This window comes from Rattus norvegicus, chromosome 9, assembly GCF_036323735.1.
Source record: "Rattus norvegicus strain BN/NHsdMcwi chromosome 9, GRCr8, whole genome shotgun sequence".
Taxonomy (NCBI): Eukaryota; Metazoa; Chordata; class Mammalia; order Rodentia; family Muridae; genus Rattus; species Rattus norvegicus.
The window spans coordinates 114,806,810-114,833,017 of record NC_086027.1 but is presented as its reverse complement, the minus strand read 5'-3'; positions in this window follow the sequence as shown (position 1 = coordinate 114,833,017).

Below are 26,208 nucleotides of genomic sequence, written 5' to 3'. Positions count from 1 at the left end.
ATAGATAGATAGATAGATAGATAGATATAAAGTTTGACACAGTACTGTACCTTTTACCTGACAGCATTTCATATGAAACTGAAAGCATTCACATAACTGTCTCGAGGTCACAGTTAGATAAGGAAGTAGAGGTTACCAAGAGAAAGCAACCCTCCCTCACTACCAACTCAGTATCACCCAGAATTTCTGGATTCTACACTGGAGGCAGCGATTCCCCCACCACACACACATGTTATATCATTTTAGTCTTTAAAGGACCTGCCGAGATGTCAATATGGCTCACTCCCCTGTAAAGATGAGGAATTATGTAAACCGACAGAATTTCAAAACACTATTTCTCCTGAAGGTTCTGTGTTTATTCCTCTTCACCACAACTAGACACCAGCTCCCCATGAAGGTAGGCAGGATGTCACAAAGACCCCATGAGTGTCACATTCACCCTCTTGGAAACTCAGCCATGTGCAAACTATACGTAGAGAACAATACCTCTACAGTGGGGGATCTTCTCAAGCGTTTATGCTTCTTTGTTCTTGGTATAGTAGGCCACCCTGCAAAAAGTACCAGAATTCTAAGCATTCATTTGATTCCTGTCAAGAATAATGTATTTTAAGCTCCCCCCCTCTTCGCTTCCTATTTATTTAGCTGAGTACCAAATCAGTTTAAAAAGCCCATTAATGATAAAAATGACCTCTTTCAGAATGGCAGTTTTACAAACCGTGTCAGAATTTTTTTAGGGAGTAAAATGTCTCACGAGGAGGTTTGCTGTGGGAGATTTTTGTAATTCAAGTCTCTGAAGGCAATACATATCTAGCAGTGGGGCCCACCAGGTCAGCTTCCTTGGAGCTTCCAGAAGTTTCTTAAGGGAGCCTCAAAGAGTGAGTGAGCCAGCCCCAGGGCTGGAAAGCACTGGGGGAGCTGGGAAGTAGGGCACTGCTCTCTGTAAGGAGGAGGTACCTAGAGGAGCTGTGCCTTCTCAGAGTTTGCCTCTCTTTCCCTCCCACAGAGCATCCTTGCTAAACAAAACCAACCCTGCCCCTGAGAGTAGAAGCCAGGAGCCCTACTCCATCCTCCTTGATGTCAGTGTTGGGTGAGAATTCTTGTTATCCCAGGCTAGTGTTCAAGGTTACAGAGCCCTTATTTCTGTGTGAAGATAAAATACAGTGTACCCACAGACGACTGTAACCATAATGGCAAGTGTGACTGTGCTCACTGCAGTGCCAGTGCTTAGAGGGTGCAGGCAGGAGGACCCTGGGGATCACCACTGAGTCTGTCTAATTAATAAGCTTCAGGCTGAGTGACGCTGGTTCAAAGGTGGATGGCCTTGCTAAGGCTGTCTTCTAGTGCACACACACACACACATACACAAACACACACACACTCACACATATGCTCACATACACACACACAATCACACACACATACTCAATCACACACAAACACACACACTCACACACACACAAAAACACACACTCACACACTCACTCACACATACACTCACACATACACACACACTCACACACACTCACACATACACTCACACATACACACACTCACACATACACTCACACATACACACACACTCACTTACACACTCTCACACTCACACACACTCACTCACATACACTCACTCACACACACACACGAATGCATGCCCATACAAATATGCGTGTGTGTGTGTGTGTGTGTGTGTGTGTGTGTGAGAGAGAGAGAGAGAGAGTATATGGACACGCATTTGTGTGTGTGTGAGCGCACACACATATATACAATGTATATATGTATGTATGTATGTATGTATGTAGTATGTATGTATGTATGTATGTATGTATGTATAGAGAAAGAATGTAAGAAATGCTACCTCATTTGTTCCCTCGCCTGGCCTTGAATCTAAAGCTACAATGACCCTCCCATTCTAGTCTCCTCCTTAGCTAGATCTACAGGCTTATGCCACCCCATTCTGCAGTAGAATTACACAGGAGGGCCGTCTGCCAGAGAACAATTCTGTAACAATGAGACTTTGAACACTAGCCTGGGATAACCCTCCCTGCTGAGGCACTAGGCAGAGCAAGAGCCCCTTCCCTGTTAATATGTTCTTAACGTTCGTATTATTAACACTCTGTGAGATTCCTTTTCCCAAAATGCAAGACACTTTGAGGTGGGAGTGTACTGGGGAACCCTGTCATTGGCAGCTGTTGGACTCTCCCATGCTGCCCTGGCTACCGACGTTATGTCCTGAAAAGACAACACAGTGATCACAGCTCATCATTCAGGCTCCTGAATGGGGAGGTCCAGCCCAGGCAGTCTGAAACAGTTTGTACCAGATGTTTGCTGTCATGAGCCACAGTGACCCCACGATGACCCTTCAGTCACTTCTACTTAAGACGGAGGATGATCACTGGTGGCCTACCAGGGTTATGGACTGATGGGTAGTGAAGACATTAGACTATGATCTATCTAAACAACTCTCCTCTGATTGGACAAGCGGGCTCAGCAAGTAGGCTGGGAGACAGTGTTCTCTGCTGTCTCCCTTGGTATTGCAACACTAGCCCATGCCAAAGACATATTTCAATCACACACACATACTCTTTTAGATCTGTGGCTGGGCTGATGGTGCTGAGAAAGAAGACGCCATGACAGCCAGCAGACCAGTGGTGCCAGAGACTGAGATGCAAAGGTGACAAGGGATCCAGCACCCTGGTGAGACAGAAGGTCATCAAGGGAGAGACACTGAGGAAGGGGAAAGGTTTAAGAATCCAGAGAATGGGGATCTGTAAGAACCAGTCAGTGGAAGGGTTCACCTCTAAGGCTGGCTATCACTAAGGCTAAGTTTTTAGGTTGATGTAAGAGTTTAACCCCAAGGATCTTGACACGGGAGGCTTGTCAGAGGATTGAAATGCCAGAGGATGACACCTCGTGTTATTAGTATCTCTCTGCTGTGCTGGACAGCTACTGCCTAGCACCTAGGGGACAAAAGTAGCCACAGACTAGCACTTAAAAACTTCTCTTGCCTACTCACAGTTTCTACCAGAGTAGAGAAGTTGATTGGTAACAAATCCACAGATAAACTATAAGGATGGGTTTCCTGGGAACAAATTTTCTTTAATTCCAAGTGTTTCTTACATCAAAGCCTCAGTAGCATTCTGTGATGGTCAGCTTTAATTGCCAACATGACACAGCCTAGAATCGCCTGGAAAGAGAGGGTCAATGAAGGATTGTTTACAATTGGGTTAGCCTGGAAGCATGACTAGTGGTAACTTTCTTTAAATAACTGTGTGGGAAGACCTTGCCCACTGTGGGTGACACCATTCCCTAGGCAACAGGTCCTAAACTATGTAAGAGCAGAGAAATGCAGCTGATCACAAACAAACGAGCAGACAAGGATGCATTTATTTCTCTCTGTTATTGATTGTGGGTGTGATGTGACCAGATGCTTTGATTTATTTTATTTACCTTGGGTTTATTTCTGCACAACGACAGGCTGTAACCTGGAGTTGTATGTGGAATAAACCATTTCTCCTCTATGTTGCTTTTTTATCAGAGTCACCGCAACAGGAAAGAAACTAGGTCACAACCTACTCATTTTCCTCTGCGCTAAGAATGGAACTACACCTCCTAGGCAAGAGCTCTATCAGAGAGTCACATCCCCAACCCCTGTACCTGATCTTTTTGAGATTCTTGGAAAACAAATGTAGCACAGTCCTCAAAGAAGAGAAGAGAAAACGCTGGAAAAGACAAGGTTCTGTCTGTGTGGGCTCCATCTTAGAGAGTGGGAGGGTCATGTGCTGTTTTAGGAAACCCATTGGTCCTTTACTTGTTTTTAAGATTTTCAACCTCAGACTCTTCGTGAATTCCATCTCTTGCCAATCTAAATGAGTCTTCGATAGGTTTTAGCCAGAGAATATTAACCAAAGCCTAAATACTAGTCTTTCTATGTTGGTAATAGAAACTGATTTTTTTTCTGGAGTAGACAATGCTTCTTGTAGCAGAATACTTCCATGCAGCCCCTTGCTTCACAGAGCTCCCAGCAAGAACCAGTCACCAGTATACCTTTTGTTGTGCTTAGCCTCAGCCAAAACTGTGAACAACTTACAGAGAAAGAGAAGGGCCAGGGAGCATCTTAGCCCCATAACTCTGAGGCACAATGTGAGCACTCTTTGACATGGTGGGAACACTCTTTGACATGGTGGGAGCACTCTTTGACATGATAGGAGCACTCTTTGACATGGTGGGAGCACTCTTTGACATGATAGGAGCACTCTTTGACATGGTGGGAGCACTCTTTGACATGATAGGAGCACTCTTTGACATGGTGGGAGCACTATTTGACATGATAGGAGCACTCTTTGATATGATAGGAGCACTCTTTGACATGATGGGAGCACTCTTTGACATTATAGGAGCACTCTTTGACATGATGGGAGCACTCTTTGACATGATAGGAGCACTCTTTGACATGATAGGAGCACTCTTTGACATAATGGGAGCACTCTTTGACAGGATAGGAGCACTCTTTGACATAATGGGAGCACTCTTTGACATGATAGGAGCACTCTTTGACATATTGGGAGCACTCTTTGACATGATAGGAGCACTCTTTGACATGATGGGAGCACTCTTTGACATGGTGGGAGCACTATTTGACATGATAGGAGCACTATTTGACATGATAGGAGCACTCTTTGACATGATAGGAGCACTCTTTGACATGGTGGGAGCACTATTTGACATGATAGGAGCACTCTTTGACATGATAGGAGCACTCTTTGACATATTGGGAGCACTCTTTGACATGATAGGAGCACTCTTTGACATAATGGGAGCACTCTTTGACAGGATAGGAGCACTCTTTGACATAATGGGAGCACTCTTTGACATGATAGGAGCACTCTTTGACATATTGGGAGCACTCTTTGACATGATAGGAGCACTCTTTGACATGATGGGAGCACTCTTTGACATGATAGGAGCACTCTTTGACATGGTGGGAGCACTATTTGACATGATAGGAGCACTCTTTGACATGATAGGAGCACTCTTTGACATGGTGGGAGCACTATTTGACATGATAGGAGCACTCTTTGACATGATGGGAGCACTCTTTGACATGATGGGAGCACTCTCTGTTGAGGAGAGATTGACTTCCCTCTTTCCTGCTTGCTCCCCGGTGCCTCCACTCTCTGGAAGTGTTTTAACACGTGACTTATCTCAACAGCAGTTGACACAGGCCAATGACTCAGTCCGGACTGACAGAGTGAGCCCCCGAGGATGATAATCTCTCTAGTCTGTGCAGCAGGGCTGCCGCTCACTCTTTCTGTGATACTAGGAAGCAAGTGAGAAATAAACACAGATATGCGATTTGTCAGGAATAGGCTCCAAGGCAGTTGATTTATTCCCTTTACAGTGTTAGATAGGTAAACATGACTGGATGAGACAGCCACAGAATTTTCCAGATAATTAGCATCACCCTACCAACTCATCCTCTGAGTTTACTTGGTGTGGGTTAGATGACATTTAGGATGAGGTTACCTTTCCAGGTCTCACATCTACACACCTGATGTCCATTAGCCTTAAGGCACCAAGGGGGACCTACATTAGTGGGAGACGCCCTGGCTCCTCCCACTTCCATTCCATACCTCCTACGAGAAGGTTGAGAACTCTAGTCAGGCCCTTTGGACGTGCCATAGATCTACCTGTCTGGAGAGGGCCCACCTCCCATCCCCACTACTGCTCACTCTCCAGTTTCTTGGCCAGCACGTCCCTGTGGGAGACGCAGGGAGGAGGGAAGGAGCCGGTGTTGGCTGCAGTGAACTATTAACTATCAACTCTAGGGAACTATTAGAATGTAGAAGTCCATGTTGCCACAGTCTGAGCATTGTTGTCCTTTCTGTGCAGCATGCGATTCTGACAAGGCTGATTTTAAAACATTGCCTTCTCTAACATTAAACTCGTAGAGACAGGAAGTAGAAGAGCCATTGCCAGAGGTGATGAGGTGGGATGGTGGGGGGTTTTATTAAATGAGTCTAAACGTGCATTGCATTTCAGATGTGTGGTACAAAGAGAGCGTCGGTGATGTTCGGCAATGACAAGTCCCATCAAAATATATGCAGTTAATGCCTCAGAGCTTCAAGATTTTAAGAAAATGAAGACTAGGGGTAAATCTTGCTAATAGACCCAAGACCCTATGTTCTGTCACTGGTACTGGGGAAAGAGGAAAAACTAATAAATGTTAGGGTGGTAGACTGTATATTTTGTGCTCCCCCACAGTTTTAAGAAATGGTGACAAAATGCTTTCGCCTCTGTCCTCTGAGGTGGCAAAGCCTCTGCTTGATCATTTGTTGGCCTTTGAATGTCAGTGACTTGAGAGAGGCTGGAATGTTCTAAAAGAGAATTTAGCTCATGGCATTTTGCCCCTAGAGGTGACTCCTCTCAGAAGAGAATCTCTAGGCGAGAGGGAGATTTCTTGCCCTTCGGGTGGGCATTGCTTGCCCTTGGCTCCCTCGGTATTAGTCTGCTGCCAGGAGGCCGAGGGGAGGAAACCTTCCACCTCCACGGGAGGGGCTTCCTGCTGTCCAGCTGTTGCAGATAGAGGGTCGGGTTGGTTCAGTTTTGCAGGAAAGTATCAGACTGTTAAGATTTCTCTCTGCACATTTACAGGTTGTTATGAATGTTCTTAAGGGATGGATGTGTACAGGGCTTTGTATGTCTAGGTGGGCAATTATGTCTTATCAATTGGATCAGAGGTTATTGTGTTGTGTGTTCTATCATGTGGCAATTGAATTGAATTGAAGAGCGTGTGTGGTGGGTGGAGACATTGGGCCATCACGGAATTGGGATGTGTGTGTCTGGCATGGTGGCAACCTGCCTTGGGAACTGGATGGGTAGAGAGATTGTTGCCAGGCTCAGAGAGAAGCCTTCAGCAGTATGATGTGGGATGGAGCAGAGCGGGTGAGACGCTTTGCTGACTGAGATGAAGACATCTACCAGATGTCTTAGGGCACTAAGGTACCAGACCTAGTATATTGGAAAAAGGACAGCACTTTTTATAATTTTACAGCACAGGAGACCAATTTGATTACATGTAAAACTTTATTTTTTATTCATCAATCTGCTATTTACTTGTTATCATTTTAGGGACTGATCCTAAAGTCTTGTGAAAGGGAGGTAGTTATTTGCCAACTGAGCTATAATATCCAGTTCCCTTTTCTTTGTTAAAAAATAAGTTTAACACAGGGAATCCCTACATTGCCCAGGCTGGCCTTGAACTTAAGATCCTTCTGCCTCATCCTCTGAACACTGGGACCACAAGCCTTAGCAGTCAGACTCAGCCTTGGTGTTTGCTTAGTACCTGTTCCAGGCGCTGTTCTGCACCCTCTGGTAAAAGCATAGGTTATCTTTCCAATGTTGGGGACCTAATTCACTACAGAGGCAGGAAAAATAACTGGGGAAGGAAAAAAAGGGAAAGAAAAAATATTATATATTGATCTCCCATACCCCTGTAACACACACAGAGACACACGCAGACACACACAGACACACACACATATACACACATAGACACACACACAGACACACACACATATACACACATAGACACACACACATATATACACACAGATACACACACATAGACACACACAGACACACACACATATATACACACAGATACACATACATATACACATACACAGATACACATACACATAGACACACACAGACACACACAGACACACACACAGACATACACACAGACACACACATATATACACACAGATACACACACATAGACACACACAGACACACACACATATATACACACAGATACACATACATATACACATACACAGATACACATACACATAGACACACACAGACACACAGACACACACACAGACATACACACAGACACACACACGCGCACACACATGCACATGTATGCATGCATGCACGCACGAATCCTAATAACCAAATGAAAGCAGCCCTTATCTACCCCATTACCTTTCATCCTGAATTCTGAAAAATGCCAGAAATGTGAGAAAATTGAGAAAGGAAGTCTGGAGGAAAAAAAACAGCAACAACACGCATAGCCTAAAATGAAGACAGGCAGATGCTGCCATACTTAGAGGTTCGAGCTAACAGAAATCAACCTCAAATGGGCAAGATTAGCCATCTGTGGAAAGCATCCCAGGAAATAAGCCACCGAGAGTTGATTCACAAGCATATTGCAAGCAATTGGAGGGTGCTTTCTAAGCCTCACCAAGGGGTCTAGTGTGCATCCCTGAGAGGGAAGTCGTCAATTTAAATCGTAAGTAGCGGAAGATTCCTAGTAATTTAAGAAATTGCAAACTGTCATAAGGAAATGATAGAGGTTTAGGGTGACAGACAAAGGAGATGGGACACGAATAGTATAGTAAAATTTGTCAGCAAGTCCTCTGAGTCTCTAGGTGAAAGAAAATCATGATTTTTAAAGGTGGGGTAGCTTAGATACAGTTTGAGGACAAGCGGAGAACGTTGTCTTATTCCCCAAGCGTTCATCTCTTGCTCTTACTCTGTATTCACCGGATAATGTCTTCATATAACTGTGAAGGAGCAACCACTACCTCGGTGCCCAGCGCTTACATCCAGCCATCCCGTCGGGTGCAAGTCCCAGGCTAACTGAGTAGTGAGTGTTCTCACTTCCAACTATGCTCAGTAGGCTGGACCAAGAGAATTTATCCTCCAGAGACTGCCTCAGTAGATATGCGTTCTACGTGTGGCATTTATTCAACACATCTGCTGTCTCTCAAGCAGGTCAAGCCATTGGCCAGCACAAGGCGGGCAGGGTTCTGGTTTGTTTTTGTTGTCTTGTCTTGTTTGTTTGTTTGCATTGTTTGTGTTTTCCTCCTTGCCATGCTCTTTGTCCCGTATCCATTCAGACTCAAAAATCTTAAAAACCTCCATTTTGCGCTCTCTCCACAACATACAGAGATAGTCTGCCAAGGGGTGAGTGTGTCCCACAGGGCTCGGATGTTGGGAATTCCATCCCGAAACAATGCAGTATTGAGAGGAGGGATCTTTGAGAGGCGATTAGGCCATGGTGCTTTGTCCTCAAGAATGCATTAATACCACTGTTATTACAGGTATTGTCACAGAAGGTGTTTGTTACAAGAGAGGTGAGCTAACCTTTCCCCACTCTCACATACATGGCTTTTGTTTTGTCCTTTTGTCTTCTGACACACAGACACTACACACACATACATGCATACATATGTGCATACACACACACATACATACACATACTACACACACATATACACACATATACAAACTACACACACACACACACACACACACACACACACACACACACTGAGGAAGAAGGCCACTGACAAGGTGATAGTCCCTCCCCTTCAGACTTCACAGCCTCCACAACTGTGGTTCCTCTGCAAATCACCCAGTCTTCAGCAACAGTGAAAGGGCTCAATAGGTAAATGTAGTTGCCACCGAGACTGAGTGCACCTCAAGGACCCACACAGAGGAAGGGGAGACCTAAGCCCCTCAGGTTGTTCACTGTCCCACACAAACACCTATGCACAAACACACAAAATAAACGAATACATTTATTTTTAAAAAATCAACTACCAGGTCTCATATGTGTTCTCTTATAGCCACACAGAATGGAGCCAGATGTACTCTGAGTCAGAATAATAAAATTTTCCCCATTCTTTCTTCTCTCTGGGTCTTTGCTGTCAGGTCATTAGAGTCATGTGCTAATCAAGTGTGTTGAAGTCCTAATGCCACTGATTAGCCAGACTCAGGCCTTTGCTCTCCCGAGTTGTTCATTTTACCTGGAGGCCCTTCTCCCCAGAGAGTGATGCAGGAGGCATTCACAGTGAACCTTCCCAGAACCAGACCACAGCAAAATGCTCCAAAATCTAGAAGCTCATACTGTCTCTGGTCATGAGGCGATGATAGAAGACAGAAACATCTGCCTAATGTCCTCTTGGTGGAGTGGCAGAAAGTATCTGATATCTCGCATGTCAGAGAAGAGTCTCCCAGCTCTCTCACGATCATCATGAGAATTCTCGTGAAGAGCATTCTGTGGGGACAGCGACCACCCCACCTCTGACTGAGGGTTCAGTACTACATGCCTACACAGGACATATGACCTTGAGAGTCATCAGCTTCCACACAGGGCAGAAGGACAGGGTAGTGTTACACACCCCCGCCTTTCCTCTCCCCATGTCCTATCTAACATGGGACCTCAAACCCCAGAGAAGCCAGTCAGACTCCTTCAACTTGATGTGACTACAGTATATTCCTGCAGGAAATAAAGCCAAGACCTAACACCCGGTTTTTAAATCAATTCTAAAACATCAGTGGTGTTTTAGGTATGTTATTGCTCTCCATTCAAGGTGGACCTTTAAAATTGATACCCGTTGCCCTCCTATGACCAAAATACCTTCTTAATAAGCCCCCTGTGTCCATCTCCCATAACGCTGCTAATTTAATCTTGCTAAATACCTGGCTTAACAAAGCGTTAGATGGCTCCCTGTCGCTTTCAGAATGCATTCCGATGTCTGCATCCCCGACGCTCCAAGGATGGCCCTACCCCATCCGCTCCACAGCTACTTTTTAATAGTTTACCTTCTGCCATCTTCAGCATGAGGTGGCTCTGTGATTTCTGTCCTTACTGGGACTCCATCCGGCATCCTCCCTAGTAATTTTTACCACATCTACCATGCTCTCCCCGCTTGACCACAGCTCACCTCAGTCGTTCAACAACTGGTATTCTAGATCCATACTCGCAATCGCCCATTTTGTGTGTGTGTGTGTGTGTGTGTGTGTGTGTGTGTGTGTGTGTGTAACTTATAAGTGTCAGTGAGTTTCCATGGGGGATGATGACATGAAGAAGGTCTTAACTCAAGACAGGACTTCTAGGAAAAGCTTCTTGAAAAATCAGCGACATGTGCTCAGCCACAAAATAGAAAAGATGCTTTTTGTATTTTACTATTTTTCTTCAAATTATGCATCTGTGACCATTAACCGATGTGAGTTTGAATATGGAAGTACACCCTCCACAGAGCCCAGAAGAGCATGCCAAATGCCCTGGAGCTAGAGTCACGTGTGGTTACGGATGTGGGCTCTGGGAATCGAACCTAGGTGCTTAATGACCACGCCATCACTTCAGTCATGTTAGACATGATTTAGATATGAAGGGAAAGCCAGGGGGTATCTTCAGGACAGATAATGTGTGGTATGTCTGAAAGAGTCAGAAGTGTCTGACTCTGGGGCACCACCTTTGAATGATGACACATGCACCGTTGGGGTCTGGAGCTGAGCCTGACTGACTTCTCTGTGAAACTGAGTGCTGATTCCTTCTCCCTTAGACTTCTCAGGCAGTCCAATATGGAGGATGATGGGTGCACAGATGCCAGGAGGTAACAATGACAGTGACAGACCCCTGATGTAAGAAAAGTAGTTAGAAACAAGCAAGCGAGAACAGAGTGATCCAGTGTAGGGACAACTGGAGCTCTGGAGACAGAGAACCAAAGCAAACCAAGAGAGTGGCCGAGTGCACACAAAAGATTCTTTAAACACAGTAATGTGTGTTCTGTTGTGCAGCGGAACCACCGACCCTGAATGCCACTGCCAAAGGACCAAGTTTTCTAGGCAAGTTGTTAAGCGTCCATTAGTAACTTGACAGCTGAATATGTCTTCCCATGGATAAAATAAAGTGATACTTAAATACAGGTAAATTATTTTAAGATTAGTTTGAATTAACTTTAAATTAAATAGGGTTTCTGGGCTATTGTAGGGAGAGTCACGATTACTTTTTTCCTATTGTTTCTAAGTGGGAATGTGTTTCGAATGGCAAGCTACAAACTTAGAAGTCAACTTTTAGAACACAAACCTGTTTTCAATTCCATGTATTTCTGTTGTAATAGATTTAGAGTAAACTTCCTAATGCTGCCACCCTTTAATATAGTTCCTCAAATGGTGGTGACCCCCAATCATAAGATTACTTTTGTTGCTACTTCATTGCTGTGATTTTGCTACCACTGTGAATCATAATGTGGATATCTGTGTTTTCCTGTTGTCTTGGGAAACTCCTGTGAAAGGGTTGCTCCACGTCCCCCAAAGGGTTCCTGACACACGGGTTGAGAACTGATGCGTTAGAGCCTGAGAGAAACGATACTTAAAGGCCGAGGTTCAAGAGCTTCTGATGAGCAAAATGAATGCACGCAGATGCTTCTGAATCCACTGGGTAATCAAGTAACGGTTCGTGTGCTGGACAGAAAATGCTCCCAAGCATAAAGCAGACACTAAGCACTGAAAATGACAAGTGTTATCTCCACAGAGGAGAGACAGTGGACACATCACATGATCATCTCACTCTGGAGACTACAGATAGAGCTCACTCAACCTGAGACAAAATATTGGAGAGAGATTTGGACTAAAATGAGCTTAGGATTCCAAGAGTCTTTGGGAGACAGCAGATGACACTGCCCACTCAAGAAGGTCACTTTGGATTCATCTGTTCACTCAATACTCACATTTTATGTCGCTTGTTTGTCCAATGAATTGCTGTCCCACCACCACAGTACCCAGTGCCACAAAGTTAGCCGCTGAAAAAAAGCACAAATGCCCTGTCTGTCACAGTCACAAATATGTGCAGCTATCAAGGTGTCAGGACTCGGGGCTCATTATTGGAGCTTGGACAGAATCTTCTGGAATCCCATTCAAGTTTTTGACATGACTAAAGTCACTTCCCTCCTGGCTGCCAGCGTGAGCTCCGAGGTGCTAGTTTTTGCATGTGGAGCCCACAGCAGAACTCTGGTCCCCCTCATATTCACTATCTTGTCACCTTTCCATTTGACAAATGACTTAGGATCCAGCCCCATCTTAACCTATAATCAAGACCTCTAATCTTAATCACAGCTGCAAAGACCCCTTTTGTCCCTTGATATAATATAATCAGAGAATGGGGCTGTCAGAGGATGACCTTCATTGGTGGGCCATTCCCCTACCATACAATATGCATTATTCCTACATAATGAAAAAAATCATCACTCAGTATAGATTGTATAAAAATAAAAACAAAACCGATCACTAGCTTTGATGAAATTTTACCAAGCAATACACTGCTGGTCACACAGTTCATCCATAACCCCGGTATTAAAGTAAAACCAGTTCAACCCACATATTAACAGAGTATGTTTTTATTACAGAGTCGTGAATGGTATAGAAAGTATGTATAAACACACAGCAGGAGTAGGACCTAGGTGACTAATTTACTGCTTAAGGAAGGAAGAATTCTTAGCAGTGCTGGCAAGGGCGAAATGGTTACATTTCTGCAGGGTGGTTTGGCAGCCTATAGGGAAACCTTAAAATATGCATGTTCTTTGACACATAAATTGCCCTTCTAAGAATTCTCTCAAAAAAACAATAATGGAAATGGTTTAGGCTTTCATTACGAAGAATTTCCAGACAGCATAAGATTTGACAGTAAAAGATGAATGCCGTCTAAATATCCAAAAGAGAATGAATGGTTAGATAAATTATACTTCATTCACACAATGAAATGAGATTTGGGTTCTGTGTCTCCAAGTGAATGCTGGGAGTAGGAATGGCGTGGTCTCAGAGCATCTCCACGGCCCGTGAATGGGGATTCCAGGCATAATTCCCAGTGGTCCAGCAGCTAGGAAAAAATATCATTTCCCCTGATCACAGCACAGATTTATGGGAAGACTCTAGACCCTAAGAGGAGTACAAGTAGCTTGCCCCAAATTTCAGAAGAGCCAGACTTTATAAGACTGTGTGGTTGGCATCCTTGCACAGATCGAGAACTGAAAACCGGGCAGATAGAAGAGAGAACTCATGCTGTTTCCTGGGGACTTTAAATGAAAGCCTAGAGAACGTAAAAAGCCACAGACAGGCTGAAATCCGTCCTCGCCATCAGTGAACAGAGAGAGATAGAAATTGACTAGTAGATAAAAATTATATTTCTTGCATGATATTTTGTGCATTTGAGCATAAAAGGTTTGTATGTTGAATGGTTGATTCCGAGTCATGTATAACTGAGGTGGTAATGTTACTGAGTAAAACTCTCTCTTTTACATTCTCAAAGGAAAGAATTCAGCTGAGACAGTTGGTTTAAACAGAAGTTTATTTAGCAAAGTAAAATAAAGCAAAGGGTTTTCAAAGAGAACAAGCGAGAATTAGAGCCTCTCTCTCTCTCTCTCTCTCTCTCTCTCTCTCTCTCTCTCTCTCTCTCATTCCAGCGTATTGGTCTCTGTCATAGGTATCATGAGTGGATGGCATAGTCAAAGAGGTAAGGTGGCCCTGTTTCCCCACCACATCATGGTGGACTAGGTCTTCCTTTCAGAGTCTTTCTCTGCATGGCACTCTTGAGAGGCCCACAAAGGGGAAGGGAAGTAAAGTCACAGAAGTCTGTCACAATGAAGCCATAATCTTCTGGGAAGCAGGACTTTGGTTGTTGCCCACATGTAGCAACTGGAAAGTGCCTTGGGGCTCTAGGTTCTGATGTAATAGGAAGACCCTAACTGTGCTAAGCACAAAGGGGCATTCTGACCACCAACAGACGCAGATACCCAGACACAGTGGTAGCTCCCCTTGTTGCTGTCACATTTAAGTGTCCTTTTACCCAGTCTCAGTAGAGTTGTAAGAGATGTGACCTAGTGTAAGGAAACCATGCTGTGGGGGATGTGCTACTGAAGTGGGTATTGAGTTCCCGGATCCTTCATAACCACCCCACGACAAGCAGCTTTTCTCTGCCAAGTGCTCTCCACCAAAATTTTCTGTCATGCCCCAGGCTAAAAAGCAGTAGAACCAATCCAACATAGACTGACACTTCTACAGTCAGGAGTCAATAAAACCCCCCCTCCTTCTTTACGTTTATTTATTGGTGATAGAAATCTGACCAACACATTGTATATCTGCAAATGACATGAGTAGAGTAGAGGTTCTGTAAAAGTATCTGCCTAGGTTTGACCATCATGATCATAACTTTATGGTAATTACTCCACTTCCCATCTGTTAAAAAATGAAGTAGTATGGGTGTGTGCTGTATCCCAGCATTAGGATGGTGGATACAGGATGATCATAAGGTTGAGGCCATCGTCTTGGGCTTCGTTGCAAGACCCTGTCCAAAAAAATAGATGATAGATACATAGATACATAAATAGATACATAAATGCAAAGATGGATGATAGATAAATGACAGATAAACAGATAGATAGATAGATAGATAGATAGATAGATAGATAGATAGACAGATGATAGATAGATGGATAGATGATAGATAGTTAGATAGATAGATAGATAAGTTATGAGTCTCATGTGAAAAAACACCAGCTCTGAATAAACTGTGGGCATAATGTGGACTCTAATCAGCAACCCGGTCCAATGGAATCCCCTGAAAATTGAGTTGCCTGTGAGTCAATACAAAGACAGAAAAATGTGCAGTTTGAGTCCTTGGGTTTCTGCATGTAAGCTCCCCCTTTGCATTGCTTGGTTGGTTACCCCACCTTATGGACACTGCTTCTCACATTCAGGGTGGCCCTTTCCCCTCAGTTCTTGCCATCGTGTCTGGAAACACTCACACAGGCACCCCCATGTGTGTAGGAACTAAATACTTTTCTCATTGTTGTGACCACCCGTCCAACCAGAAGTGGCTTTAAGGGAAAGCAGCTCCTTTTGGCTGGCAGTTTAAGTAGATAGACTCTGTTATTTCAGAGAAGCCATGGCTTCCACAGCAGGAAGCAGGAGGCCACAATGTATCTATCATCAGGAAACAGGAGGCAGACAGAAGTGGAGCTCCACTATCAAAGCTCAGAGACCACTCCTAGGAACCCACTTTTAAAGCAGTGGGTCTCAACTCGTGGTCCTGACCCCTTGGGGGATTGCCTATCAGATATCCTGCATATCAGATACTTACATTATGATTTATAACAGGAAGAAAATGATTTTATGTTTGGAGTCACCACAATATGAAGTACTGTCGTAAAGAACCAGAGCATTACGAAGGTTGAGAACCACTGTCCTAACGGTTCCACAATTATCCAAAATTGGGCATAAGGTAGCCAGCTGGAAACTAAGTGTTCAAATACGTGAGCACAGGAGACAGTTTGTATCCAAATCACATCATTGCTGTGACAACTTCCTCGCCGTCTCTCCACTCAAGCTAGTTAATTCTTGCTTTTGCTTTTTTTATGGCTCAGTTTCTTAAACTTCTGCCCCATTGTTTACTAAAGCCTTCCTTCTACATGCTTTGAATTTAGGGCTCTCCTTTCCTTACTAGTTTCCTAAGGTTGACGTTTAGCCTGCTGATTTAAGGCCTTAGTTTGTTTTAATTATGTATGTTTATAGCTGCATTTCCCTGGAAGCTCGGCTTCTGCCGCCTGCCATAAGTTTTGAATGCTGTGATTTAATTCTCTTTCCACTAAAAAATATTTTCTAATTTCCCATATGATTCCTTCTTTGATCCATTGGTCATTTAGGATTGTGTAATTTTCGCATATTTGTGATTTCCTTCTGTTACTGATTTTGCCTGTAATTCCATGGTAATTGGAAAATGTATTATGCACTATTTTAATATTGTTACATTTGTCAAAGCTCGTTTTGTGCTCCAATGTATGACCTATCCAAGAGAATATTGCTGTGAACTTGAGGAGGTGTACCTTGCCTTAGTTGAATGGGACATACTATGAATGTCTGATGATGATGATGATGATGATGATGATGATAATAATCTACCTTTCTCTTAAATTATGCCAGTTAATTTGTATTATTTTGGTTCATTGTGTTAGGCACATATTTTATTGTGCCCTATATTCCTGTGTCTTCATAATATCATAAACAAAATTGTTTTCTCTCATGTAACGATTTTAGGATACTTTTTTGAATTTGTGTGGTATGTTTGCATGTGTGTCTGTCTTGGAATATGTGTGGGCACATGTGTATACAAATGTCTGCACATGCATGCATATGCGTGGAGGACATAAGTTTTGAACCCAAGCCTGCCAGTTTTGCTATTCTAGAAGTCAGATTGCTCCAAGAATCCTGTCTCTGCTTCATGTACATGTCCAGCCGCATTTGGTGCTGGAGATTTGAACTTGGGTCCTCACACTTGCACACTTTACCTGAGTGATCAGCTCTCCAGCCTCCTGGGACACTTTTTAAAGTGTACTCTCTCTGCTCTGGGTGCGGATGGAGATACATCAACATCCCTCTCATTGCTCTTTTTCTGGCCAATCTTTCTTATCCTGCCTGGTTATAATGTTGCATCTAAGGTTCTGAGCTAAGCGTGATGGCCTCTTGATCCCAGCACTTAGACACCAGAAGCCAGAGGACTGGAAGTTTGTAGACAGCCTGAGCTACATAGTACACCACAGCTCAGAAAGAATAACAGATTAATTTTACAAAAAAAATGTATCTATTGAGCAGCTTAGACCATGGTTTGTCCTCTGTCTGCCAGTCCCCACTTTTGACTTAATGTATTTACTCTATCTTCATTTAAGACAGTTCCTTCAAGCCCTGCCATTTTACCACCTGCTTTCGTCCCTAGAATATATTACATCGATTGCATGCTTTCTGTATATTTTAATTTCCTTTGTAGTCACTCACAAATTAGTATTCCAACTTAAACCAACCCAGTTTTATTTGATTTTTAACTCAATCCCTGTAGGATGTAGTCACCAGTACCAACAAATTCCACTCCCATTTCTTCATGTGGGATAGAATGGCCACAGAAATTGTCTTCATACATTGTAACCCATCAACCGAAGTCTGTAAGCTTTGTGTGCATCCTCTTTTGAGTCACGGGAGGGAAGGTAGAGTGACGAACTCAACATTTACTTTGTCATTTATACATACCCAGGTAGCCCGTTACCTGCAGCCATTCTCTTCAGTGTTTCCAGTAGCCGTGCCCTCTCACTGTGGCTCCAAACTGGTTGTCTTGTTTCTTATGGAACGGGGATTTGCTAGCCACACCTTCACTGGCTTCTATGCATCTCATCATGACTGTCTGTTCCTCTTCCCTCTCACCTCTTCTTGGACCTCCTCGTGCACACACTGGCCTGGCCCATTTATCCCATCTCACGGGTCTCTCTAGCTCCCTTCGTGTTTCCTCCTCTTTGCCTTGGGTTGTGTAATCTCAATGGACCAAACCGAAACTTTGCCGCTTCTTTTTATCGTGACAGTTCAGAATTCTGAGCTCCTGACACGAGGGCCTTCACTCCATTTACCGTACTTCCGGAGTGCAGGTCTGTGTCAGTTTCTGTGTGAGCGTGTGTGCATGTGTGTCTGTCTGTTTATGTGGACATGTGCGTGTGTGCTAGCTTTGTTGGTTTTCTCTAGTTATTAAGATGCCCTTCACCTCCTTAATGATTTATAAACAGTGTTTCTTAGTTCTGTCAATAACAGCTCTTACTAATTCAGAGTCTTTGTCTTGTCCAGCTGACATCCAGGACTCCTCCAGAGCAAAACAGAACAAAACAGAACAAAACAGCCCTCTTGATTGTTTTATTTCTGCGTGTAGCTGCTGTGGTTCTGGTTTATTTCTGCGTCTTGTATATTTCCTGAAACCTGCAAATTTAGATAATATAATATGATAACTCTAGAAACAAGATTATCACCCCCACTGGGGATTAGCTTTTGCTGAGATTTCGTTTTGCCTTCCCAGACTTTCCTGGGCTAATTCTGTAAAGTCTTTATTCCGGTTTGTAATGAGCAGCCATTGAAATTTCTGCCTGATTAGTTTAGTGCCCAGCATATGTTGTGCAGAGAATGTCTTTAGTGGTTTGGTCGGGTAGGCCATCTACCTTGTGCTAATGATCTCTTCCCAGATATACTGAATACTTACAAAAATATGCCTGTGCAATCCAGCCCTGTGTCCATTATACAGAGGACTGGGTTTTAACAATAATTAACGAAAAATTAAGAGATCGTTTCTTATCGTACATCTTCCGCTAGTATAGAGATCAGTCAGAAGTGAGAGACTTGTCTTCCTTGGACACTCGCATGCCCGCTTCCTGTGCCTTGCCTTCAGAATCCTCACAATAAATTGAAACTTCTCAAAGCTGAATTTTCAGAGTCGCATAGGAAATTGTGTTCTCTCAATTTGCTTTTTTAAAATTTCTGTCCAGGCTTTTTGTTCATAACAACTGCGGTACGGCTGCTGACAGAGGTGACACTCTTAACTACCTCATGAATAAGAGCAGAGAGACCAGTCAAACAGTGACCGAGTTACAGAGGAAGTAGTCACACTACCTCCTCCAGTGGTCTTAAAGCCATTGTGTTCTGAATTGAGAGGATAAATGGGACTAGGTCCCGTTTAAAGGACACAAGCCTTACTCTCCTCATCCTGCAGGTTTTATTGACTAGGCAGGCCTTACCAGGGGAGTAATTTCAACCATGTCTCCATCGTTCTTGCTGCTCTTGTAGAGATGTGGGCTGTGCAAGTCCCTACTCCACACTCCTAGATGTCTGCTCCCTGGGTCCCTTTGCATCCTGTGTCTTTCTGTTTTAAGGCCATCTGATGTTTGTTTTAATCATGGAATGGACCATCACAGAGGAAGACCTGGACCCGCAGAGAGACGACAGATCATCCAGCTGGGTAGGAAGCTTGGAGCTCGTCGGGGGACTGAGCAGCTGAGGGAAGCTCACGGCATGGGGCTGCACTGTGATTTCCAAAGAAAGGAAGTGGTCAGGAAGGGCAAGGAGGCCCGGGATCTGCTAACTGCAGTATCTCCAGAGCTCTTCATTATCCAGATTGTTCCTAGTTTCTGTCACTCGGAACCTAGAGTAGAAGAATGGCAACCTGGCATAAGGCAGACCTATGAAGCAGGCGATCTGGGATATGGACTGTGGATCGGTTCGTTGGTTTGCTTAGGGAAAGCATTGTTCTCAAATGAATATTTTCCTGTTTCTAGAAACTGGCCAACACTGGGAGAGTCATCAAGTCTCTGATGTGTCAAAGCATGAAGGTGTCTTCTACTCTGCAATATCCATGTCACTATTGAGAAACCCAAGTAGCCATCACCAGAGCATAGGGAGCAGGTCTTTCTAGTCTGTGTCCCCTAAGCTTGTTTTTTTCTCCTGTACAAATCTCCCCTCTGCCTTCTCTAGGGTGTCAGTCTCCCTCATCCCGCCTTTCCTCCTGAGTGAACTTTTATAGCATCCAGGACTGAGTGGGTGTCATCTGACATCTTGCCATTAGTGCCCTGTCCAGTTTATGTCTGTAGAATGTCACTCAAATATCCCCGTCCATTCTTCAATACCCGACTCAGCTGCCAGCTTTTAATTTTCTTTTTTGATTCTGTCCTCAGTCAACGTGACCTCCTCCATTTGTAACTGTCATTGTTCAACAGAGTTTGGTCAACCCTCGGTCTTGTCACTGTTACTTGAGAATATATATAGGTATTCTGTGGTAAAGTTCATCTTAGGCAAAAATGCAATATTTGCACATACACAGGGAACTAAAAAGAAAGTATCAAACGGGCATCTCCATTGCCAAAAGTAGCAATATTCAGTAGCAAATGTAACCTGTGTGGTTTGTCTTTTGATTTCAACATTCTAACAAAAATAAAGGGTTTGTTACCTTTTGAAAAAGCTACATAATTAAATGTGTGTGTGTGTGTGTGTGTGTGTGTGTGTGTGTGTACACACACCAGGCAGTCCAGGAAGTAAGGTCTACATCTAACTGTGCTCACCAAGAAGAAAGTCATCCAAGTCACACCGACAAGGACATGGAAAAACCTAACAGGTGGCAGATGAATGGGGCACTGGTCCCCTACCTGCACAGACCTTGAAGATGTACTTGTTTCTAGAGAGAGATCATAGCACAGCTGGAAGAATCCACCCACGTTCTTGATTCATTTCCCAGCAAAGAAACAAAGAAATGTTGGTGCCAATCCCATAATCCTGAGCCTATTTCAGCAACGATAAACACGGACTGAAATCAGGAACAGAAGCTTATGACAGAGCACGTCTTTGATGGATATGATAGGCTCAGAAGCCAAGCTGAGTCTCTTCATATTTAAAGAGAATAAAAGTGTCTCTGGCACCGTGGCCACACTTGGGAAATTTCTCGTAATGCTGCCCCTGACAACGTGTGAGGGCTGCCGGTTTGTAGGTCTGATGGAGTAGCAAGGAATAGATTCTGAGCTGGGGTGTAAAGGCTGTATGAACCACACACAGAATCGCCAACCTGGCTTAAAATTCCATGCCACACTCTTCAAGCCTGGGACTTTTAGATTTGATTAAAAAGATCACAGAGAATGAATGACTAAGATCCCTCTCTAAGGGGTTTGCTGGCTTTAGAGACCTCATTGACGGAACAAGAAAGATTAACTCTACTCCATTTCTGATATGTGGTCCTGACTTAATGTTGGGTGAGCGATGAAGTCTGGATTTGTTTACATAGACCACTGATGGGATTCCTGGAACCGAGACAACTGAAGAACAGCACGCACACACTATGAAATATATCTAACGTGCTTTCTTTATGCCTGGTATTTTATGAAAATAACTATAAAAACACGCCTATCAGAGTTGTCTTGGAGTACAATGGGACAAAATATGGGAAGCATCAAATAATATTTACAGTGAAGGCACGGAGAAATTGGTAACATTTGAACTTTGGATGGCATCCATACGTTTACTACAGCTATAATTTTCATACCGAGGTAATATGGAAACGAAACGTTTGCTCCCCCTGGGACCCTGTTCTGCTCAATGGCTGGCTGTCGTTGGTTGCTCATTCCCTGTGCGGACTGGTAGAAGGCTTCAGGAGATAGGGTGCGAACATCTATTGCGTCAGAGCAGCCAAACAACAGTCTCGATGGACTGATCACTTCAATCAGCAGAGATCCATCCTCTGTGCCTTGAAGCGAGCTGATCCTGCCTCTCTTCATGGGCCCGGACTGCTAGCACACATCCCCTTTGGAGGCGCCATCATGACCCTGTCCGGTTAAGAAGACAGCAGCTTGGAAGACCCCCTTCACCCGGATGGAAGCCTCTGATACAGCACCCATTCATGAGAAAGAGACTTAAGTATTACAGCTCTGTGCAGGCTCCCACAGCACCAAACAGCACAGTTTACGCTCTGCGTCACTTTCTCTTTTAATCCCAAAGGAACTTAGGCTTTCCAGTGTATTGTCGGAGGCATGTTTCACACCACTCCAATAAACAAAATAACTATGCATGCTCTACCCTCTCCTATGCACAATTTTCCGTGAGTTCGAAACACTCGCGGTTAGATTTGGAATGGTCCTACCTCCACGATAGAATCCCACAGCATTCGAAAGGCTTCCTCCTAACTCTGAACTTGGTCATTTGTGGGGACACCAGACCCTCAGAAAAGCCAAGAGAAAATATAAATGAGGGCTCTTTAACCAACACCGTTCTTGGTTTCCATTAGGCAAGCGTGGGGTGAAACTGAGTAAAAGGACAGCTTGTTGCGCGATTTACGAGAACACATAAAGATTAGTGAAAAGTTGCAGGTGCCTCTTTCACTAAGTAGAGGCGACTGCATTTTTCTGTAAATGCATGAAGGTCGAATTAAATGGCTTTCTGCAGGGAGACTCATCCAGGTTTAAGCTACTAAAAAGCAATGCTAGATTGTATGTACAGCCACAACTACTGCTTCTGAAAACTTTTCCTTTAAAAATTGCTAATCTAAATGTTGATATTATGAATGTGAATATTTTCTTTTATTGGATATTTAAATGTTACTCCTTTCCTTTCCAGGTTTCTCCTCCAGAAACCCAATATCACCCCCCACACACACTTCTACAATCGTGCTCCCTTACCCACCCACCCCGTCCCTCCCACCTCCCCGCCCTGGTATTCCCCTACACTGGGGCATTGAGCTTCACAAGACCAAGGGTCTCTCCTTACATTGATACCCAACAAGGCTATCCTCTGCTACATATGTGGATGGAGCCATAGGTCCATCCTTGTGTTTTCTTGGGATGGTGGTTTAGTCCCTGGGAGCTCTGGGGGGGGGGTCTGGTTAGTTAATATTGTTGTTCTTTTTGTGGGGCTGCAAACCCCTTCAGCTCCTTTAGTCCTTTCTCTAACTCCTACATTGCATGTGAACCCTGTTCTCAGTTCAATGGTTGGCTGTGAGCATCTGCCTCTGTATTTGTCAGGCTCTGAGTCTCTCAGGAGACAGCTATATCAGGCTTCTGTCAGCATGCACTTCTTGGCCTGAAATAGTGTCTGGGTTTGGTGTCTGTATATAGGATGGATTCCCCCAGGTGGGCAATCTCTGAATGGCCTTTCCTTCAGTCTCTGCTCCACATGTTGTCTCCTCCTATGAGTATATTTGTTCCCCCTTCTAAGAAGTTCTGAAGCATCCATACTTTGGTCTTTCTTCTTCTTGAGCTTCATGTGGTTTGTGAATTGAATCTTGGGTATTCCGAATTTTGGGGCTAATATCTGCTTATCAGTTGAGTGCATACCATGTGTGTTCTTTTGTGACTGGGTTACCTCATTCAGGATGGTATTTTCAAGTTCCATCCACTTGCCTAAGAATTTCATAATTTCATTGTTTTTAATAGCTGAGTAGTATTTCATTGTGTAAATGTACCACATTTTCTGTATCCATTCCTCTGTTGAAGGATATCTGGGTTCTTTCCAGTTTCTGGCTATTATAAATAAGGCTGCTATGAACATAATGGAGCACGTGTCTTTTTTATATGTTGAGGCATCTTTTGGGTATATGCCCAGGAGAGGTATAGCTGGGTCCTCAGTTAGTGGAATGTCTAATTTTTTGAGGAACCACCAGACTGATTTTCAGAGTGGTTGTACCAGCCTGCAATTCCACCAACAATGGAGGAGTGTTCCTCTTTCTCTACATCCTCACCAGCATCTGTTGTCACCTGAGTTTTTTTATCTTAGTCATTCTGACTGGTATGCAGTGGAATCTCAAGAGTTGTTTTGATTTGCATGTCCCTGATGACGAAGGATATTGAATATTTCTTTAGGTGCTTCTCAGTCATTTGATATCCTTCAGTTGAGAATCCTTTGTTTAGCTCTGTGCCGCATTTTTTAGTAGGGTTATTTGATTCTCTGGAGTCTAACTTCTTGAGTTCTTTGTATATATTGGATATTAGCACTCGATCAGATGTAGAATTTGTAAAGACCTTTTCCAAATCTGTTGGTTGTCGTTTTGTCCTATTGACAGTGTCCTTTGCCTTACAGAAGCTTTGCAATTTTATGAGGTTTCATTTGTAGATTCTTGCCCTTAGAGCATAAGCCACTGGTGTTCCATTCAGGAGATTTTCCCCAGTGCCCATGTGTTCAAGGCTCAAGTGTAACATTTTAAAGAAGTGTACTCTTAAAAAAAAATCATTCGGGATCCCATCACAGTTGTAATTCTGAGTTCTGACAGATCTGTTCCTGGAATGTTGGGCACTAAACAGGGGTAGGAAAGGTCTCACAACAGTTAACAAGGTGTGGATTATATATACAAGGTGGGTTGAACTTCTCATTAAATAGTAAGATTCTTTTTTTTTTTTTTTTTGGTTCTTTTTTTCGGAGCTGGGGACCGAACCCAGGGCCTTGCGCTTCCTAGGTAAGCGCTCTACCACTGAGCTAAATCCCCAGCCCCAAGATTCTTTTGTTTAAAGTTTAGCAAATATTTAAACCATGACTATAAAACTCATTTCTCTGTGTTTTTTTTTTTTTCTTTTCTTTTTTTTCGGAGCTGGGGACTGAACCCAGGGCCTTGTGCTTGCTAGGCAAGCGCTCTACCGCTGAGCTAAATCCCCAACCCCTTCTCTGTGTTTTATCACAGTGTTTCCCTAAGTCCCTCAAGCTTAGTTAAAAGGTATTTCAGATGTGGGCAGACTGTTTGGAATAACAAGTACCCAGAATGGAAGCAGATATTCATTAAATACCTAAGAGTGGCAGTCAAATCCTATGAGGTTCCTGTCTCTGAATTCTAACATTTCCTGGCAGGGGTGGATATGTGCAAACCCCAAAGCCTGTCCTACCCGCCCATGGCCCTCTAGGTTGAGTTGCGACATCGTCAAGTCCTTTTCCTTCTGCTGCTTTCTTCCTGCCCTGAGATGCCTCTGAACATGGCTTTGCTCTGTTTTGCTTTCTGTACCACCTGGCTCCCGCTCCATTTCTCTTTTCCTGTCTCACCTCAAAGGTCTCCTAATTGAAATGTGGTACTTCAGAGAATTGCTGCCAGACACTGTGGCCTTCCGTCCAGCCAGAGTCTGGTTATGAAAGGAGACGGTGTGTGTGTTGGTAGGCGCTCCTTTGAAGCAAACGGAGGGGAATCATAAGAAGTTGCACAGTGGTGAGTTGTATCTTTAAAAAAAATTAAATAAGGAATGGTACATGGGGAAATGCATCTTTTGAAACTAAATTTTTGGACATGAAATATTCTGAAGTAAAATACGTGCCACATATCCGTGGGTTTGAGGTCACGTGAAACCAAGTAGGTCCAAGGTTTCACTTTAAGAAGGCAGTTCTGACTGCCTTTTCTTTCCGTGTTGGCCTTTCACCAGCAAGGTGGAGGAGATAGCCAGACCGAGCAGTCAGACAGAGGGCAGATGTGTGAGATTGGACTGGAGAGGGTGCGTGCGGAGGTGGGCTCAGGACTTCTCCTCCCAGCTGTCTCGTTTCCTCTGTTTATTAGTGAGCAGAGACTCCAGGAGGGCTTATTCCTCACATGCAAGTGTGGCGTGAACCACAGACAGGGAGGACGCACCTTTTGGTAGGATCACCAAAGCTCCCAGCAACGTGGACCTTGAACTGAGTCTAGCAAGGCCAGCCTCAAGTGTCTACCTTGAGGAGCAAACATCCAGCTTCATAAACCAAGACTGGGGAATTGTGTCCCATTGGTACCTCCAGCATGAACCTTAACATTTGGTCAATAATAGATAATGAGAGGCCAAACTTACTCTGTCTCAGGACGGGCCTCCTTCTTAAAAGAAAAAGAGTCTGAGAATTTGACCCGCAGATGAACCCAAGCTACTTCCAAGTCCCGGGAAGGAACCCATGGCTGGTCCTTGGCCAATATCCCAGAGATACTCTTTAGATCCTTCCTAGCAACCGTCAATCAGAGATTAAGCCTGATTGTTTTGGACCCTTTGTGACTGTTCACGGTTTTCCTTCGAAGCACTCACCTGTTGGCCTAACCCCCCTTGCTTTCTTGCCATTCCCTAGAAAACCTTATCCTGTGAGGGCTCA